The sequence below is a fragment of the Podarcis melisellensis genome (assembly GCF_964234715.1).
Source record: "Podarcis melisellensis genome assembly, chromosome: 9".
NCBI classification, from domain to species: domain Eukaryota; kingdom Metazoa; phylum Chordata; class Lepidosauria; order Squamata; family Lacertidae; genus Podarcis; species Podarcis melisellensis.
The window spans coordinates 39,288,146-39,306,746 of NC_138541.1; the positions used below are offsets into that span (position 1 = coordinate 39,288,146).

General features: G+C 43.4%; 1 protein-coding gene across 2 annotated transcripts in view; it reads left to right on the forward strand.

Annotated features, from left to right (window-relative positions):
• Positions 1-12,850: 12,850 nt before the first annotated feature.
• Positions 12,851-18,601, forward strand: part of ARFIP1 (ARF interacting protein 1) — a 35,131-nt gene continuing 29,380 nt past the window's right edge. The window contains exon 1 of one of the 2 annotated variants that reach the window (XM_081926130.1): positions 12,851-13,007. The gene's annotated coding sequence lies outside the window, so the exon portion shown is untranslated. The remainder of the gene's footprint in view (positions 13,008-18,601) is intronic. The other variant, XM_081926129.1, reaches the window with a different exon arrangement.

Below are 18,601 nucleotides of genomic sequence, written 5' to 3' on the forward strand. Positions count from 1 at the left end.
TCATCAATCTATCTATCTATCTATATCATCTATCTATATTCTATTTTGCTGGAGACTGAAACCTAGTGGAGAAAGGGACGCACACCAAAACAGGTGAGCAACACAGAGAATGAAACTAAAGAAGATACCAAACCATTCATTGATATTTTTGAAACAAAATTCTCTGAATTCCCAAAAATCTCAGTTTCTTCACAACTGTTTAGAATAGACATATACAGAAACCTTTTGCGCTGCAGATCCATGGCTGATCAGTGTCAAGAAGTTAGATGGATCAGTGATCTGACTTTGTAGAAGGCCATTTTCTATGATCCTGTGTAAGTCAAAGCCAACTGCGAAAGGTATCTTTCCCCTACCTGCAGAGCAGAAACCAAAAGGAACCATGCCCAGTTTGAAACAGTCAGAAACAATTGGGTAGGTAAAGCTGATCAGGGATATCTGACTTCCAATCTTTATCTCCATTCAACCATAAGGTTCACTGGGTGGACTTGGCAAACCTTAATCTCTCTGCTTAGGGTGTTTCCAGACTGCCACTATTTTCTGGTGGGATTCAGTCACATATGGACATATCTTAAAGATATGGTGCACGGCTCCAGACAGCATCCTAAAAAGCAGAGGCATTGCCTTGCCAACAAAGGTCCGTATGGTTTTCCCAGTAGTGATGTATGGTTTTCCCAGTAGTGATGTATGGAAGTGAGAGCTGGACCATAAAGAAGGCTGATCGCCAAAGAATTGATGCTTTGGAATTATGGTCCTGGAGGTCTTGAGAGTCCCATGGACTGCAAGAATATCAAACCTTTCTATTCTGAAGGAAATCAGCCCTGAGTGCTCACTGGAAGGACAGATCCTGAAGCTGAGGCTCCAGTACTTTGCCACCTCATGAGAAGAGAAGACTCCCAGGAAAAGACCCTGATGTTGGGAAAGATGGAGGGCACAAGGAGAAGGGGATGACAGAGGACAAGATGGTTGGACAGTGTTCTAGAAGCTACCAGCATGAGTTTGACCAAACTGTGGGAGACAGTGGAAGACAGGAGTGCCTGGCGTGCTCTGGTCCATGGGGTCACGAAGAGTCGGACACGACTAAACGACTAAACAACAACAACAACAAATGGGCAGATTTGGGTGTCATGATGATAATGGCTTAGAAGGTCTTGCATACTAAATCTGATAAGGAAAGTGATGGCGATATGCAACAGAAGTGTGGAAAAAACACTTGCTTTGATGCAATGTCACTTGGCCTCCCCTCAAACAAAGCAGGGTGAATGCTCATTGAGCAGGTTGTCTCTGGAAGTGACCTTAAGCAAACTTGCAGTATTTGCCAAGGCCATAAAATGAGATAATCCCAATTCCCCCTCCCTGAACTCCTTAGAGAATGGGCTGGAAATAAATGTGACTGATACATGGATGGAGATTGGGTCTGGCATTCAGAGTGTGTTACCAAAATAGCTACATTTGATCCCTTTGCACGTGCTCTTAAAGACATGGTGCACAGCTCCAGACACACCAAAAGCACCCTACAGACTTTGGTTCATAAAATGAATGTGCAAATGCACCCGCAGTTACTCCTCCTTTGCAGACTTCCAACATACTCATATACATAACTCTCACCTGATCTTAAAAGGCTCAGTGCCAAGCAACAAGGTATCTCCCTCCATCTTTTGGCTTGTTATCCTGGACACCTCGCTAAGTACACAAAACAGAAAGCAAGCTGGGAAAGCACGCAGAGCATTGGCATGTAGATGTCGACACCCAGCAACAATATGCCTATAAAACATATTGCCTGGTGCTTTTGTGGCAGCAGCTACCAGCCTGGCACAGAGTCAAAGCATATGGTTTGGGTTGAAGCAAAGCCTTGTGTTCTGTTCCGTTGCAGGCCCTCAGCTGCCTGGGACAAGATCGTGCCGTTTTTAAAGCCCTTCGTTCTACCTTAATAGCTGGTAGAGTTTCAGTTCATTTGGTTTTCGACTCATTGCTAGGACTACCAGACAACAGCAAAACATGGACGGGGGGATTAAGACAATAAAGGTGTTTTTTGGCTCATTTAAAGCACAGGGGAAAGCTGTGGTACGCAGAACCATGGCCTCCAAGCATTAAGCCTCACTTTGTTCAATGCTTTTCACTTGTATAAGGGAAGGCAAGTCTGATGTGGTTGGTATGAGACGGAGGCCTGCTTCTGCTTTACTCCTCAGCATGCTCCTTGACCACAGAAGAAGCCGGCCCAAGACATTTTGCTGCCTGAGGCAAAGGGCAAGATGGTGCTAGCCTTCATGTTCAGAAGGTGAAGGGACCGAGAGCTGACTCAAACTTCAAGGCTGGCAACAGGATAGCAGAATTCCCCAGCACACCTGAGGGATACTGAGTAGTTTAGGGGGTGCAGGGCAGTCTACCTGGCACACCCAATTCTGCCCTCCAGCAGAGAGGAACAGTCAAGGAGGTGCTGCTGCTGCTGCTGCCACCCCTCAGCAAGTGAAGCCTGAGGCAGCTGCCTCCCTCTGCCCAACGGTCATGTCAGCCCTGACCAGAAATACATTACCTTCCTCATCTCTTGACTACACCAGGTCTTTCTGCCAGATGTGGTAGTGGGGCACGGAGTTCAACTTTCAATTTTTTAAAGCAATCGTCTTGCTTTATTTATTCATCTCTCTAAACCCCACGCTTCCTGTAAGGTGCTTCCTGTGGCATAAATAGATTTCCCCTTTATCCTGTGAGGTACAGTAGGCTGAAAGATAGTAGTGACCCTTAAATATCACCCAGTATCTCAGGTGTGTGCTCTCTCTATATATATATATATGCTTGTTCAGGTTTGCTCCCTGCCCTGGTTATGTGTCCGAAGTGTGGGTTTTTCCTCATATATGAGGTACCGCATTGCCTTAGAACTGATATAAATGAAAACTTAAAAATAGAACTTCACTGAAGATCCTGCAACCATAATATTTAAGAAGGACACAAGGTAAAGAGATCAAATATGTCTAGGTCCATTTAAAATTGAACAAATAGCAATATGAAGAATATGAAACCACCAATATCATTTTAAACCTTTGGCTGGATATTTTTGTGGTTTAGTTCCCACCCCACACCAAACCACACATATACTCTGATTACTGCTTTAGCAGCGCCCTCTAGTGCCCTGCTATGACCTGCTACAGTTTACAGAAGGGTTTTAATGTTAACAGCAACAGGTGTGCACCTTAAGGGCTTGGAGCGTTTCATTATTAAGGTGGTTTTGAAAGCTGAACCTAAATTGGCCTGGGGGGGTGAGGAATATGTAAACTCAATCTTTGCAACTGCTAGAACAAAGCTGAGGATGGTTCTTTTTAAATTTTAATGTTAAAACTTTTAATTCTTTTAAATAAAACTAACCAGTTTTGTTTGTTTGTTTCTTAATTCTAAAGATTGCCATCATATTCTGCCTAACTCCTTTATAAATGCACAGGAACAACATTGCTGTAATTTAGATCAGACTTCCCAGCTCAGTGCTTGGCAGGTTTACTTGGAAGCAATGTCCAATGTTCAATGGAGATTATTTCCAGTCAGTGTGCATAGGATCACATCCAATATGGGAGTACAGTGGTACCTCGGGTTAAGTACTTAATTCGTTCCTAAGGTCCGTTCTTAACCTGAAACTGTTCTTAACCTGAAGCACCACTTAGCTAATGGGGCCTCCTGCTGCTGCCGCGCCACCAGAGCACGATTTCTGTTCTCATCCTGAAGCAAAGGTCTTAACCCGAAGCACTATTTCTGGATTAGCAGAGTCTGTAACCTGAAGCATATGTAACCTGAAGCGTATGTAACCCGAGGTACCACTGTAATGGAATCTATTGGTAGGTCACTACGTAATCTGAAGTAGACTGGCAAGGATTTCTGATTCCCAACCACTTAACAATGGCAACAAATACAATTCCATACACCCTGCCCAAATAAAATAGTGTTGCACTCCAGCCCATTCTCTGAGCAGTGAGAGATTCCAGGGGTTCCAGGCACTTCCCCAGGATTTATGTTTCCTTTTGGAAATGAGGCACAGCAGAGACTGTGGAGTCTTTATGATATATGGTTTATTTACATATATATATGACCTGAGCCTGAGATGGAGGGGCTCACAGCATTAATTAACACCCCAAGGGGGTCTTGTTTCTCTTGTAGCCAGAGCCTTGGGTTCAAGCAGAAATCAGTTCCGATTCTCTCTTTGCCTTTACAGCCTGCAGCTTTTTCCTCTAGGTCACATCACAGCAAACTCTGCTCTCCAACTCAGGCTTTGTCCTTCTAGCTATCTAAGATCTGGAGGAGGGGCACCACACCTTTGGCATCTGACACAGAGCCCCCTTCCTTTTGTTCTCTTAATGACCCGTCACGCAGGCAGTAACATCTGGATGCTTGCCTGGCTTAAATATCTTGCTAGGTTTAAATTCATAAGAATATATTGCTGCAATAAAGACACCGTATGGAAGGACTGTGAATTCCATTTAGTTCTAGCACTCAGACAAACTCCTGGTCTCAGAATTCTTTAATTTTAGATCTATCTCTTTTGTAGTTAGCTCCAGTTGGAGGATCCTGGGAGTTCTAGTACTGTATAAAAACATGAATCCCTCAGGCCTCCCCTGCTTTTGGCTATAACTGTGTGTGCACTCTACTGACCAGGCAGGGTTTTTCCGAAAGTAGAGTTTTGAAAGTAGAGTTTTCAAAAGACTAACTATATTTAGCGTCTAGGGGTCATGAATCCCAGAATATGCATCTCCAAAGAGCACCAAATTTCATTAAGAAGCACTAAATCTTTAAATGATTTTCTTTTGTAATGTCGATGCTCAACAGTTTCTCTAAATTCTTTTACTTCTGCTTCCACTGTTTGCATATCTGAACTTGCCAAATATAAGTTTATTTTTCTTAAGGGGCTTCATGGTCCACTAAGTTCACCTTTTAAAGTCACCCAGGTAGGATTTATGAGCATAACTACATTTTGCAGGGAGGGGAACGTGCTGTCACACTGGATCAAGACCTAGGGGCAACCTGTGGGTAACCTGTGGCCCTCCAAAAGTGGTCAGACTCCAATTCCCATCAGCCCCTGCCAGCATAGCCAAAGGTTGTTGGACCACAACCAAATCTGAAGGGCCCACCCTCAAAACTACAGGAAGCAAGAGCTTTATAACAGAGGGGAAGAGCAGGGGCATTGCTAGGGAAGGACCAACACAACCCAAAAATAAAATGACAGACCAAGTAACACAACGGAAACTTTGTGTGATGCATTTCGTGAGCAGTGTTATGGTAATGTATTTACCTTATCCCTAACTCAAATAGTAATAACGTAATTCTCTTTTCTTCTTCTTCCAGGTGTGAAAGAGTGTCATTCAACGACTGTTTACTTAGGAAACAACATTACCACATCCCAAGACATACAAAGGCAGGGATGAGGGAACAGCAATGCTCTCTTTTACAAGTGAAATCTGTGTTAAACCATACCACCATAAATTTACCTTGTACAGATTAAGGCAGTGGGTAGGTATAATACCAGTCTTCAAATATCTAGGTGGCTGTCATGGAGAAGAGAGAGCAGACTTGTCCTCTGTTATTTGAGAAACTGCATCATAGACGTGGATTGCGACTAATGTCACGTGTACACGGTTTCGAAAACCAGCAGTGGGAGCACTCTGGAGCCAGAATAAATTCAATGTGTGCATAGCCTTAGTTGTTGCCCTGCCAGTAAACCTCCAAGTTGCTCTCTGGCACTCTTACATCCTTAAGCCAAAGTACATACTCAGGATCACTTTCCACAGATTACATAATTTGTGTATTTTTTTGCAAAGTGCCTTTGATCCTGCCCCCTATAAAGATGAATTAAGCAACGTAAAGAAAAGAAAACCATCAACCAGATGGGCAGAGTAACATTTATTTATTTATTGAAATATATATATATATATATATATTTGCTTTCGTAGATTTTCACGGGTACAGGAATGCAGGTTTTGGTGTCCTCGGGTGTCTTCCCGTGTAAAAGTTGGGGTGTCTAGGCGACGTTTCGACGAGGTCTCACTCGTCATCTTCATGTCTTCCCGTGTAAAAGTTGGGGTGTCTAGGCGACGTTTCGACGAGGTCTCACTCGTCATCTTCATATATAAATATATATATTTAGTACGTTCTGTAGTACTGGGATACACGTTTTGGAATACTGCCATAAATAGTACTGCTGAAATTATATCATGAGATCACCATCATGTGCTGTAGTGGTAAGAATAGTAGTCAGAATCTTGTGTGTGTGTGTGTGTGCGTGCGCACGTGCGCGCACACACACACTTTTATGTAAGGCACTGTAATTTGCCAGCAGGAGCAAAGAAGTAGAGTTTTAAAGTCAGAGCACGCCAAATGGGTTTCCTTAAGGCAGTCAGATTGCAACTCCCATTATTCCCATCTGTTACCCAGGATGGCTGGAGGTCATGGGAGTTATAGTCTGAAGCATCTGGAAATTTCAGGCTGTGTAGGAAGGGGTTTTTGTATGTATCCAGAACACCTCAGAATATATTTAGCTGATATTTTGGGTGGTATGCTGCTCGGAGTAGACGCACTAAAATTCACAGATCTAACTTGCGTTTATTAATTTCAGTGGGTCTGCTTTTAATAAAACATAGTTGATTACCACCAGTTATTTGGATCGTTTTTTTCCTTCTGTCCGAGATCAGCTCATCTTACTGGAGTCCAAGCAGGCACAGAGACCAAAGTGCAGGTAGAATTCTGGCACAAAGCAAAGGGAGATCCAGTCAGGAGCCAGTGCCAGAATGAACAAAAAAGCAGGGCAAAGATCAGGCACACACTGAGCTGTTTTATGCTAGGAAAGCCAGGCCATTCTCTTTCAGATCACCAACTGGGTGCCAAGATGCACCAGTTGCCCACTTAAGTATACATTTTCTAAGCAGACCTCTGGTTCTTCGCCAGTTCTGTTTCTTCCTCAGCTTTAGGGAGATAGGAGGTTAGGATAGGAAGTGGTGGAAACCTGGATCTGTAAAGGGGTGCAGAAGCTGATCAAAGCACCCCTGCCCCGAGTGAGGTGTCTGAATGACAAGGTGAGTTGGACTGCTAAACAGGTTATTCAGGTGTGTCAAGGCTGTCTGTTTGGTCCCAGTCTGAATCCTTTGGGTCTTAACATCTTCCTAATATATTGAGCTGCTATAAAGGCTTGAGCATGTGGGTATATATTGTTATCTGTTAATATTACTTGATTTAATTCATAACAAAATAACTTTTTTAGTCTGCATCATGTGAAACAGAGCCAGTGAAATGTTGTAAGTACATTCTAGTCTTAAATATTTCATTTATTTTAGTGTTTTCTTCACACACTTTGTGTAAAGTACTTCATGCTGGCAGCTCAAGTCACATTTTACATCCATGTCAAACCTGACCCACTTTGCTGCTATGCATCTCACAGTTAGTTTTGCAATGTGATCTCTTTAGGGGTATAATATTAGATGTGTTAGATGGTGGGGAGTCGCTTGTCAAAGCAATATGCCAAGATTCCACTCAAGGGCTACTGACTGGAAGAGCTGGGGAAGCATCTTCAGCTAAAGAAACAGCAAGCAGTAACAAAATATTATACACTGGTACCTCAGTTTATGAACTTAATCCATTCCGGAAGTCCGTTCTTAAACCGAAACCATTCTTAAACCAAGGCGCACTTTCCCTAATGAGGCCTCCTGCACTGGTGCCCTTCCACCATTCGGATTCCGTTCTTAGACTGAGGTAAAGTTCGCAAACTGGGACCCTACTTCTGGTTTTGCGGAGTTCGGAAACTGAATAGTTCATAAACAGGGCTGTTCGTAAACCGAGGTACCACTGCATCTGTAAGTTGCTTTGAGTCCCATCAAGCGGAAAGACGGGGTATAAATAAATATCTAATCATAATCATAAATGCAGAAAGAAAAACTACTATTTTAGGATAACTTGCATTAACATAAACTAGTTGTTATACAGCAGTGCTTACAAAGATACATCTTGATCTCTTGCCATAATCTACCTTACAGGATTGTTGTGAGCATCAAATGCTACTCTGAATTCTTCTGGGGTGAGAAGAATACATTTGTAACCTGAGAGCGTAGACAGAATTATGGATCGGGGTAGCACCAACACAATTCACAAATCTTGCATTGTTCATTGGGCCTGTCCAGTTTGTGACCTGCCAAGGCAGACACAATCCACCAGCCATGTGGTGGGCATTTGACAGCTCTCTGGGTTTTTGCAGTCCCATGGAGGCAGCAAAATCCACCATACAAGGCTCATAGGCCGGGTTTAGCATAATAGGCCTCAAATTTTATAGGCCTTTACTATATGATAGAGTTGTTTTTAAAATGAACTAAGCAATTAGTAGTTTCCATTAAAGTACTTATTTAGATGCTGCAAGATGAATAAAGTCCTCCAGAATCGTGAAGGAAGTATGAAGAGATTCCTTCAAATCTTGATGTCTAAGAAATCTTCGAAGAGTATCTAAAGCAGTAAGGGCCTCCTTCTTTGATGGCGAAGGGTGTTTACATCCTGGAAAGTCATCACCTTCATCTTTCTCATAAGTTCCACTTGAAGTACCTTTTTTAGCCTGTGATATTTCAGTGTTAGGAGGCATTTCACAATTTATCAAGTCATCATTGAAAGTTACATATTCCTCCAAAGACAAGCCTTTTGGAAACTCAACTCCTGCTGCCAATGCATATGCAGCCAAATCAAAATTAATTTCCGTTTCTGCGTCCTCTTCAATGTTTCCCCCAGTTTGTGATCTAAACCCTTCTTTGCTATGGCTTTTAACAACTGTCCCTGGAGATACAGCCCTCCAACACAGGTATAACATGTCAACGGCATCAAGCAAAGTCAGCGTGAATTCCTTACCACTTTCAACACAGTCTACAAATCTCTTGAGAAGAAGGCACCGGTATTTTACTTTCAGACTCTTGGTGATATTTTGTTTCACAGCTGTAAATCTGGAGGGTGAGCAAGAAGGGAAGGATACAAGTCTGATAGACTTCAAATTCCTTACCTCTGGGTGAAAAGGGAAAGAGTCCACAAAAATAATGATGTGACGCTTCTGCATTTGAAATCTCTTGTCAAGTTTGCTCACCCACTGATCAAACAGCTCTGAAGTCATCTGTGCCATGGTAGTTGACTGATATTCCACAGGCAGTGATGTGACACCCTGAAAGCAGCAGGGAGTTTTGTTCTTTCCTATAACAAGCAACGGAAGTTTTTCTGAAGCATCCATATTTACGCCAACCACTACAGTTATTTTTTCTTTGCCTAATTTTCCCAGGGAGAATGTTTCTCCTTTAAATGTAAAAGTAGGACTAGGTAACATCTGATAAAACAATCCTGTCTCCTTCATGTTAAATATATCATTTGGCTGATAAACCTTTAAATAGTAAGACAGAATATTTTGATGCCAAGCAGTTGCTGTATCCTCTGTAGCGGTAGCAGTAGTGGTACGAGTAGTACGAGCAGTAGCTACAACTGGCTGAGATCTGAATGCCAGTCCATACCTTGCTTTAAAACGATCTAGCCAGCCATTGCTGCATTTAAAATCGTTATGTCCAAGTTTCTGGGCAAAATCATTAGCTTGAAAGCGTAGCATCGGCCCATTCACTGGTATATTTGAACACTGAGCCATTCTGTACCACTTCACCAGTGCCTCTTCCAGATCTGTATGAAATGCAGTCCTTAACCTTTTTCTTTTAGGGTCAAATTGCCATGATTCAAATGCCTCTAAAACTTTCTCTTTGTTCTTCATGATGGAGGACAAGGAGTTTTTCTTTATACCGTATCTTTCCGCAATGTCTGCCTTCTTCTTGCCACTTTCTATTGCAGCTATTATACTAATTTTGTCCTTGATTGATAAGCTTTTCTTCTTCCTTACTGCAGGCAGAAGTGAGGGAGCATCTGAAGACTCCGCCATGGTACAACCCCCAAACTCCCTCAGAGGCTCAAATGCATCTAGAGACATTTGTTCTGTCACCTCGCTATCCTCAAGTGCTTTAATTAGATTGGCTTTCAAATGAGTACCCTGATCTCATGGTTATAAACGTCACTGTGTTAATAAATAAACGTCACAGAGTTAGAGTAGCAATGCCATGGGTATATTCTTGTATATCACAAGCACACAGTTAAGGAATGAGCACAAACAAGCCCTTCTGGTATCTTTGCCCAATAAAAATATTTTCCATAACTTCTCTAGACTGAGTTTCAAACATGTGGACTAAAGAGTTGAGTACTTTTCAACTAGGAATCTTCTTATTTCACATCAAAATAAAGTGTGAAACGTAACTTCAGCTGTACTATATGTAAAACATGTCAGTACTGCTGCTTTAATTTGAGAGATCTGCTGACAGATGTGTCTATTTGTTGCAGTAGCTGTTTTAACATGGATCTTGGGCGCCCTACTCTATGCCTGGCACAGGTTTAGGGAACCTTATTTCAGCTGAAGGGCTGCTGTCTATTCTGAGCAGGCCGGGGGGGGGGGGGTGAAGCCTGAGGCCAAAGTGAGCAGAGCAACTAACTAGAAGGCTACTTTCTCCCTATACTCATGCTTTCCTCTCTATCTTGCAATGTCAGAGTTCAAGGGCACATTCTAGCAGGGCAAAACACTCAAGGAGGGTGTTGAGCAGGCCTGGTGAGGGGTGTGGCCTGTGGAGAGTCCTGGGGGCCAAACAGAGAATCCTGTAGGGCCAAATTTGGCATGAGGTTCACCACTTGTGCTCTAAAAGTAGAATCATGTCCTATCAAACATTCCATGTGAAGATCTGATGGGAGAATGCACTCAGCTGAACATGCTTTGAAATTTTATTCAGGCCTTTATGCAAAATGCAGAAAAGTCAGGAGTGATCACAGGGAAAGAGCCTGTAATGGGTGAAGTGCGGAGGCTTGGCAGGTGGCTTAGTCCAAATCCTACACTCACTCAGCCATTGTTTCCACCAATGTAACTTTACTCCCGAAAAAAGGAGTACAGCACATTATTCCACTTCCTCTCACATTAATAGAGAGCCCAGGTGACTGCCCCTCCCAACCTATTCCAGCCACAATATAGACTTTGGTTCCAACTCACATTCTTCACTGAACTCTATTTAGCCATGATATTCTCCATGCAATCAACAGCACATGAAGAAAGAGCAGAGCCATGCGTGCTAGCGCTGTCATTAGGTGCATATCTCCTAAGCAGAGATCACTGAATAGAACTGTGTATGCAGCCTGACTTTTTCTTCACATGATGTTAATTACATGCAGCCCTGGCACACTAGCTAAGGACCTCACTGCAGCTCAACTCAGCTATGCCACCACTCACTGTCCTCACTGCTACCCCCCCTCCCCTGGTGGTGTCTTAGCAGCGGGTAGCACTGCTGCTTTTTATTGGAAGCCATGGTTAGGTCCAGTCTATGGTGGCTGCCCACCATCTTGATTTACCCAGAACACAATGATCTATGCGATCCAAAGATGGTGGCCACCACAGATGGCAATCAAGGTCAGTCCTATTCTAAAGCTGCACTGCTGCCCTTCCGAAGGTTAGACGCCACACTGGCAGCCCAGCAAGGAAGGTGGGTTGGGCTGTTGATTCCATGGTGGTGGCGGTGGGGGGACGCAGCTACATTAAGGGTGGTGTGTGTGTGTGATCAGGTGCGGTGGAGGCCCAGCAGCAGCACTTGAATTCTCGTGTACAGTGGAACCTCGGGTTACATACTGTCCTCCTTATGAACGTTTATGAAGTAGGTGTTCCGGGTAACAAACTTTGCTCTAGGATGTGAGTGGAAGTCGCACGGCAGTGGGAGGCCCTATTAGCGAAAGCACACCTCAGGTTAAGAACGGTTTTGGGTTAAGAATGGACCTCCGCAACAAATTAAGTTCGTAAACCAAGGTACCACTGTACCTCTGGATGCGAACGGGATCCATTCTGGAGCCCTGTTCGCATCCAGAAGTGAATGCAACCTACACCCGTGCATCTGCGGGTTGCAATTCACCCCTTCTGTGCATGCGTGTGACGTCATTTTTACCGTCTGCGCATGCATGAGTGGCGAAACCCGAAAGTAGCGCGCTCCGTTACTTCCGGGTCACCGCAGTGCACAACCGGAAAATATTTATCCCAAAGCTACTTCAACCCGAGGTATGACTGTATTTCCGTTTGCCGCTTACAACAATCCCACCTCTCCTGGGAATCACAGAACTGTAGAGTTGGGAGGGAACCTGAGAGTCATCAACCCCCTGCAATGCAGGAATCTCAACTAAAGCATCCATGACAGACAGCCCCCCCATCTCTGCTTAAAAACCTCCAAGGGAGGCCCACCACCTTCCAAAGGAACCTTTTCCACTGTCAAACAGCTCTTGCCATCAGAAAGGTCTTCCTGATGTTTAGTTGGAATCTCAACATCTGAAGGCAACCCTGTTTAGGGAAGTTCCCGGGTGAAACGAGGCTCTTCCTTGTTTTTGCCGCGGGCAATTGAATGCACTTAAGTCCTCTGGGAGGGCGGGAAAGGAAAAGCCACACACAGCACACCCTTCGCTTCCCGTGCCTACTGGCGAGCCGCAATTCGTAGTGGAGGAGCCCTTAAAGGGCACGGCACCCTATTCTACTTCTGCGCACTGGTTGCCCTGCACAACCGGAGGAGCTCCCCCTTTTTCCCACTAGGTTTGCAGCCGCGGCCCGCTTGTCGCAGGCTGGAAGCGAGAAGGGGGGGGGGGGGGGAGACCGGCCGCAAAACGACAGGCCCGGATGCTGTTGCCATGGTGACAGCAACGTGGAAGCGGCCCCTCGCTGCTGCTGCCGCCGCCTAGAGCGGCCCCTTCGGAAGGTTACAGAGCAGCAAGCGGACGCTCTACTTCCGGCCAGGCAGTTCCGGTTGGTGCAGCCGTTCAGGGAGGGAAGCAGGGCGGGGAGGGGGGTAGGGAGAGAGAGAGAGAGGCTGAAGTAACCGGCGCCCGTTTCCTCGCGAGCCCTTTCCGTTTAAGCTGCTCTGCCGTGTTTCCGTGGCTTTTGCGGGGGGAGCAGCTGGAAGCAGCCGAGCTTGAAGGCAAGTGAGGGAAGGAGAAGGAGAAGGGTGTGGTGGGTGGCTGCTGTGGGCGGGGGGGGGGCGAAGAGATGAGCGCCGTGTCCCCCCCCAAAAAAAACCCTCTCCCCTCAGACAGGACCGACGCGGAGCCCTCAGCGTCTCCCTCGCCGAAGCGCTTCTCGTTCCGCCGCCGCCTCTCCCGTTACTCCGCTCCTTCCTCCTCGCCCGCGGCGCCAGGCCGGTGTTCTTGGCCTCCTCCTCCTGCTGCGGCGGCCCCGGAGCTTCAGCCGGGGCCTAGGCCACGTATGAGGGAAGGGCGCGTCCCCCCACATTTCGCTCTTTCCCGGAAGAGAGCTCTGCAGCCTGCCCGGCAGGCAGTGGCTCAACAGGTGTTGCTTTATTTTTATTTATTTTTTAAATGTCACGGCACGGAGGTATAGGACGATGCGGGAAGATTAGTTTCGCCTCGCAAACCTTCGCCTGTTAGGTAACAAATCGGCTTGGGAGGCCTGTCGGGAAGGGGATCCTGGTGCGCACTCGGTTCCTGCTCTTTATCTCTTGGAGGGTGGGGCAAAGGGCAGGTGTAAAGCTGATGTGTTTGTGCCCAGGAGGAAGTACTTGTGGTCAGCGGAGAAATACAAACCTCCTCATGGAAAAACGCCCTTTTTGGTTTTCTTCTCTTTCTCACTTTATTTAGCCTTTAAAAAAAACCAAAATCTTTAGGTTCTTTGGTGCTTACACCCTTGACTTCCAAAAGTGAAGTTGCTGCTGCTTTGTTTTTGCTCAGGGGTTGTATTCTGGCCATGCACTCTTCTTTCTGCCCTGCTTCCCCAGAATCCATGACTCCTGGCCATTTGGATGAGTTATAGATGAAAGGTTTGGGGCTATGTTCACACAAAGGTAGCTTTCTTCGTTGTGAAATGGAACTTGTAGTTCAGTACTGTCTGGGATTTAAAACTTGAATAGTTATGTCTTCTTGTGAAGAAATTTAATATTGGATCAGTTCTTAAAGATTGTTAGGGTGGAAGTGACTTCTCTAAAGTCAGTAGGTGAAGCTGATGGTCAAGCTAGGAAATAGTCATCCATAGGAAACAGACATGGAATGGTTTTTGCAGGTACATTCAAAATACAGTGAGATGCACAAATGTGGCTGCTGCTTAGTTGAATAATGTACTCGGGTCTCTTCTTGCACTTCTTATACCGTAGCATTCATCTTGCAGAGTACACTAGTCTGTGTGTATTGTACCAACTCTTTCTGGAATTGTGGCTTTTCTGGTTTTATAGATGACTAGAACTTGGAGGATTTGCCCAAGAATGTCCTCCCCCACCTGCCCCATGCATGCTTCTCCTTTCAGTTTTATGTGGAGGTAATAGCTTATTGTTCCTTAAGACAGCTTTATTGTACAGTAGGATATGTTTTCCTGTGTCTTTAGAGGCAAACATTTTAAACACAAGGCTAATCACAAAAGCATGCACCTAATTCTGTGTTGTATTTCTGCTTTAATTCCATGATGTTTGCTGTACAGTATACAGTATATACAGTTTTATGCTTAATAACATGCTACAAGGAGCAGCAGTTGCCACCAGTGTTTTTCTTTAAAATCTTAGGCAACTTTTTGGAAAGCCCCCAAAGCAACACACAATATTAAAATATGCTCATAAAAACAAAAAAGAAAAGGCTGAAACAACAGAACCAAATAAAGCCTATGTTTAAGACCCAGGGTGTAACTTTTAAAAAGAATAAAAACTAGGCAGCTAGTGTAAAAAGGAAGTAATGGCATATATATAGTCTACCTTCTGCCATTACGATATTGTTTTATTGAAGGAAATTGTTGGGGGTTTTATAGCATGCATATATTATGGGATCATAATGATTCATAATATGACATAGTTCTGAGATTTCTGGTAAAAGAACTGGAATATTTTTAGATTGCTCAATTGTGATTCCAGGTCCACAAATTGTGTTTCGGCTTGGTAGGTAGTGAGACTTTATTTGGTGCCATGATCAGGGGTCAGAAAACTTTTTCAGCAGGGGGCCGGTACACTGTCCTTCAGACCTTGTGGAACGCCAGACTATATTTTTTTAAAAAATGTGAATAACCCAGAGATGCATTTTAAATAAAAGCACGCATTCTACTTATGTAAAAACACCAGACAGGCCCCACAAATAACCCAGAGATGCATTTTAAATAAAAGGACACATTCTACTCATGTAAAAGCATGCTGATTCCCAGACTGTCCACTGGCCGGATTTAGAAGGCGATTGGGCCTGATCCGGCCCCTGGGCCTTAGTTTGCCTATCCATGGGTTAGGTGTTCTCCTTTTACACCCACTGACAAGGAAGGGGAGCTTTACAGGGAAGTGATGAGAAGAGGTACCGGTATATACCAAATCCTAATCCAATTTAAGGTAAGATACTCAGGTGCTTCTTTAAGACAATGAACAGATGAGACTTGACTGCTACATTGAGTTTCGGCATAACCTAAATGAAAACTTGGATGTGGCAGGCTGCATGAACTGTTTGATGGGTGGTATAACATGGCCAAGTCAACACTTCATGTATGCTCACCCGCAAAATCCTGTTTCTGTCTACCTACTCATATTACATCCCACAAGTGGCAGACTTTGGGTTTTCAAGTTTCAGAGGTGCCCTGTGCAAGGCCAGAATTCAGCACCCGCTTGCCTCTCGTCTTCCATTCTAAGTCATTGTTGTGGTTTCCCCTGTGGCACCTTCTCGGCTTGGCACCCAGCGCAGGTGAACCAATCACACTCCCTTAAATCCGCCTCTGACCACACCAGTTAGATGCAGGCTGGTGCTAACTGTGAAAGAAATGCTTCCAAAAAAATGTACTTAAATACTTGAACTTACTGGAAGCCTTCCCTGCACGTTTAATTTTCTGTTTACCACTAGTGTATTTGTGGGTTCTTGGCAGGTTAGAAAGGCATCATGTAAAACCACACTGTTAAACATACTAATTTGCAGTGAACTTTGCTTAACTTCCTCAGTCCTAGGAAGTACAGCGATTAATGGTAACTACTTCCACTTGTTGAAAATTCTCTCCATTTTCTCTGTTGTGATTGACACAATGTCATTCATTATGAAGTGAAAGAGTTTGTTTAATACTAGATTAATATTCAAGCTGATAATGTCCTCTTTACACATAAAGTAAAGGTCTTTGACAAGACCTGATTTTTATTGTATTTTTTTTAAAAAAAGTTCAGTGTATATTTTCTGAATTGATGGAAGAAGAGAGAGAAAGGGGCAGTGGGTTTAAAGAGGTCTAGAATGGTAAGACCATATGGTCAGAGTCTTCAACAGCAGCAGCAAAGAGTAAGAGCTGAATATGGAGTGAAACAGTGTGGGCTTTCCAGCAGCCTGCATATCTGAAAAGAAAGGGTACTAGTGTTCCCTGAGACTCATATTTTTCCCCCAAGTTTCTGAAGTGCTTCAATGCATAGTGCAATATCTGCTAATTCTATTGTGCCAATATTAACTTCTTTTTTAGCGGGTGAGTTTATATACTTAAAATGGCATTTAAAAGTTGTTAAAGGTTTGAAAAGTTTTAAGTGCTGCCTTTTGGCTATGATAATGTAGCAAGATGTACATCAGTGTACAGTAATGTAATCCATGTGATTCAGTTTCACTATCTTACGTTCAGCGTGTTCTTGTATGCTAGGTAATGTAGCCATGTGATGGAAATACTTTTAATTAGCTACAGTATAAATAAAACATTCTAAATTGGTTATATTGTTGAAATGATGATTCCTGCAGTGGACAGGTCCATTGCTTTTAGTGGGTCTACTCTTGAGTATAGCTAAGGTTGGAATCCTAACCTCCTATGCCTGAATGTAAGTCGCATTGAATCCAGTGAACTTGCTTCAAAAAAGACATGGCTAGGATTGTAGCCTTAGTTGGATAGTGCCTTTAGATGCTCTAGGTCTCTTGAGTTTAGTTGTAAATAGGCACTGAAGGCATCAGCAGTCAGTCTTCCTGTTTCCCTCTATAACCTTCCTACAGAGTGTTTGCTCAGCATTTAGTTTTGGCCGGGAAATAGGAAAACTTAGGTTTAGGGGAGGGTTTTTAATCAGGAAAAGTAGGAGCATACATATAGTAAATAAGAAAGTATAGTATTCAGCATAGTCTTCTGCAACTCTCAAAAGATTATTCTTGTTTATGGATCTAATTGTTCTGGAACAGGAGCTTTATAACGCTAGTCAGGGCTTGTGTGAGGAGGATTGTAAATAGCCACATAAAGGAAAACTTCTTTCTTTCTTTTCCACCTTCCTGTAACTCTTGTGCTGTATAATGCTAAAAGATTTGGATGGACTGTCATCAACAAACCTGATCAATTTGCTGTGTATCAGAGTGGTAGAGATGAAGACTATGTATGGCATTTAAAAAGGCATTTAAAGGAGATGACCTAATTCATATCTTGCAGACTTAAACATGAATTGAAACATAATTTTGCAGTACAGTTCCTGGTTCAAAATGTACCAGCACGTGTTTAAAAATGTGTTTTAGGATAGAAAGTTTAGGAATATGTACATTGAGATAAAATTAATACTTAAATATAAATATTTGTATGGACTTCTTTTTAAAATCAGATTAATGTGGAGATAGGACCGACCATACTTAAGAGTAAATGCATGTAAAATTGACCCAGGTCACAAGTGGACTGATCTATCCATCACTAAAAAGCGGGGGTGGGGGAGGTTTCTGAAGAGGGAAAGAAAAATAGTACTAGTTCGGCTCCTCCTTCACCTGAAACCTGTATAGTTTGGAGAAGAGCTTTATTTTAACCTCATTACAATCTTCTCTTTGACCTTAATCCCCCTAATTAATCCCAATTATAGAACGTTGAGAGCTGTTACAAGCTCACCCAGAACAATTTCCCTTTTTTTCTAATAACACTCAACATTCTGTATCTCAACTGCCTTCAGTATTCTATAGGTCCTGGAAATTAAGGATTAGGTTTTTCTGGGGGCTTCCCCCCTTACAACTAAATACATTTCTGCAAACCTAAAAAAGTCCCTTGTTATGAAGAAAATACTGTCCAGTTTTTAGATTTCCCTGTTTCGGTTCCAAACTGATAGTCATGAGGCTATGCAGGTTTGATTGGCGTGTGACCGCTGACGTGTATGCAGATTTTGGCCCCGGAAAGGGAGCAGGGCAGGGTTAGGGTTAAATGTGCATAAGTTATAAATTACCTGTATCTAAAATATTGTTGTGGATATCTAATACTGAAAAAGCTTATCAGGTGCTGGTATACAGCATTGTGACCTTGAGTTTCTTGTGTTAGTCTCAGCATTTTGATCTATAGGTAGAACTAATAGTAATTCGTTTTTAGATTGCTTGGGAACATTTGTATTTTTTAATTAGTAGTTCTAGTTTAGCTGAGGGAGCCCTTAACTATTCTCTTGTTGTTCTGTCCCTTGTGTTATGAAAGAGAGTAAAAGTAATTTACATTTAATGATAACATTTGTTAGTTAATGAAAAGTGTACTAACTTGGATACATATAGTTGGAAAGGTTTGTAAATATCTTGAAGGAACTTCCTTAAAGCCCATAATTTAGTTACTTAGAAGAACTCAATGCATGCTCAACTTATTTCACTT